Genomic DNA, 2,554 nt, shown 5'->3' on the forward strand with positions numbered 1-2,554 from the left:
TCAACTTAGCGTAGAGTACAATAAGGCCACTAAGGCATCTACCTCGACTCATCCTGCTATGACCTGTTCATCCAGCTTATGCCTTCATCGCTGACCTGTTACCTGATGAGATCCTGCTATGACCTGCTTTCTCCTGCTATGACCTGTTCATCCTGCTATGACCTGTTCTGCATCCACTAAACGCATTAAGCTAAGAGGTCCCATTCGTACCACCATGTTTCCTGCTAATAACCTGTTACATCCTGCTATACGACCTGCTTCCTGTATCCCTGCTATGACCTGTTCATTGTCTATGCCTGTTCTCTGCCTATAACTGTTCATCCTGCCTATAACCTGTTATGCTTTAGACGACATGTTGATCTGTTGTAGAAAAGTTGTCATGAAGGACTTCCGTCTGTCTCATCAGCTGATCTGACTGCTACTTGATTTATACCTGGTATTCAGCGTGGCACTAACCCTTCTGTTGGTGCCTTTTCTCCTCTCTCTTCCTGTCTCTTCCTCTCCTAACCTCTCCTCTATCTTCCTGTCTCTTCCCTCTCCTAACCTCTCCCCTCTCTCTAAACCTCTCTCCTTGCCCTCTCCCGACATTTCTCCTCCATCCCTCTCTCTTCCTCTCCTAACCTCTCCTATCTCATTCTCCCTCCTTTACCCCTTCTCCTCGCTCCCTCCTCCTCCCCCCTCTCCTCACTCTTCCTCTCTTGTCCTCCTCTTCTCCTACGCCCCACTCTTATTCCTCCCACCTCTCTTGTCGCTCTCTTCCCTCTCTCTCTCCCTCCTCTCCACTTGCTCTTTCAAGACTAACGGCCAGAAAGGCCCAAGGTGAGCCCAATCTCTACAGAGGCATTTGTTCCTTATCTTCTTGAGTGAACTCAGTCTTTTTTACACTTCTATGTTTTTCAAACTTTTTTTCTTTCTTTCCGTTCTTTATGTATATATTTTGTCACTCCGTAACTAATAATTTTTCTTACATAGGTCTGTATTAATCCATCTGTCCTCATGGTGAATGTCAGAAGCTTGCGCCAGACATTATATTTCTATACCAAATTTCACCGTGATGACATTCCTTCTCATTCCAACTTGATTCCAATGTATTTGTCTGTCCCCAGTGTCTAAACCTTCTCTATCTCTCTCCCCACTCTCTCCTCCTCTCTCCTCTCTCCTCTCTCCTCTCTCTCCGGTCCCCTCTCTCCTCTCCTCCTCTCTCTCTTCTCTCTCCTCTCTCTTTCTCCTCCTCTCTCCTCCTCTCCTCCTCCTCTCCCTACCCTCCTTCTCCCCTCTCTCCTCTCCTCCTCTCTCCTCTCTCTCTCCTCCTCTCTCTCTCCTCCTCTCTCTCTCTCTCTCTCTTTCTCTCTCCTCCTCCTCTCTCTCTCTCCTCTCTCTCTCCTTCGTTCTCCCTCCTCTCTCCCCCTCTCTCTCTCCTCCTCCTACCCCTCTCTCCTCCTCCTCTTCTCTCTCCTCCTCCTCTCTCCCCTCTCCTCCTCTCTCTCCTCCTCTCTCTCTCTCCCTCTTCTCTCCCCCTCTCTCCCCTCTCTCGCCTCTTCTCTCTCTCTCCCCTCTCCTCCTCTCCCTTCTCCTCTCCTCCTCCTCTCTCCTTCTCTCTCTTCTCTCTCCTCTCCTCTTCCTCCGCTCATGTCGTCCTCCTCTCCTCCCTCTTCCTACCCTCCAGACCAGCCTGAACCAGATCACATGTCGTCTAAAGCATAACAGGTTATAGCAGGATGAACAGGTTATAGCAGGATGAACAGGTCATAGCAGGATGAACAGGTCATAGCAGGATGAACAGGTTATAGCAGGATGAACAGGTCATAGCAGGATGAACAGGTCATAGCAGGATCACAGATTATAGCAGGATGAACAGGTCATAGCAGGATGAACAGGTCATAGCAGGATCACAGGATCCCACACTGATGTTTTTCTTGGCGATTGTTCGTTGAGTTAGAGTGCCTCTTGTTCTAACATTCCTCCTGAAAGCCTCTGTGTCTGGTTGTTGGTCTCTGGCCACACATAGTTCACCCTCAGCGAGACAAAGAGACAGAGTCTGTCTGATAAATGACTGGTACCACCAGCGTCTTTCTGATAAATGACTGCATTGTGTTTGGAGGGGGAAACAACATGTCTGATACAGACAAGAGGGAGTGAACCTGAACTCTAACTACTCTGACCCCACTGATTTAGTTAGATCGCTACACTGGTAGAAAAAAGCGTTCCAAAAGGGTTCTTCGGATGTCACAATAGGAGAACCCTTTTTGGTTCCAGGTAGAACCCTTTTTGGTTCCAGGTAGAACCCTTTTTGGTTCCAGGTAGAACCATTTTTGGTTCCAGAAAGAACCCTTTTTGGTTCCAGGAAGAACCCTTTTTGGTTCCAGGTAGAACGCTCTGTTGAAAGGGTTCCTCACGGAACCCAACAGGGTTCTACCCTGGAACCAAAACAGTTCTACCTGGAACCAAAGAGGGTTCCTTCAACAAGTTATCCTATAGGGACAGCCGTAGACCCCTTTTAAGTTCAACATGGACCCTTTTTTTTCTAAGAGTGTAGTAGAATAATGGCAGCTGA

This window comes from Salvelinus sp. IW2-2015, unplaced genomic scaffold (assembly GCF_002910315.2).
Source record: "Salvelinus sp. IW2-2015 unplaced genomic scaffold, ASM291031v2 Un_scaffold1957, whole genome shotgun sequence".
Lineage (NCBI taxonomy): Eukaryota > Metazoa > Chordata > Actinopteri > Salmoniformes > Salmonidae > Salvelinus > Salvelinus sp. IW2-2015.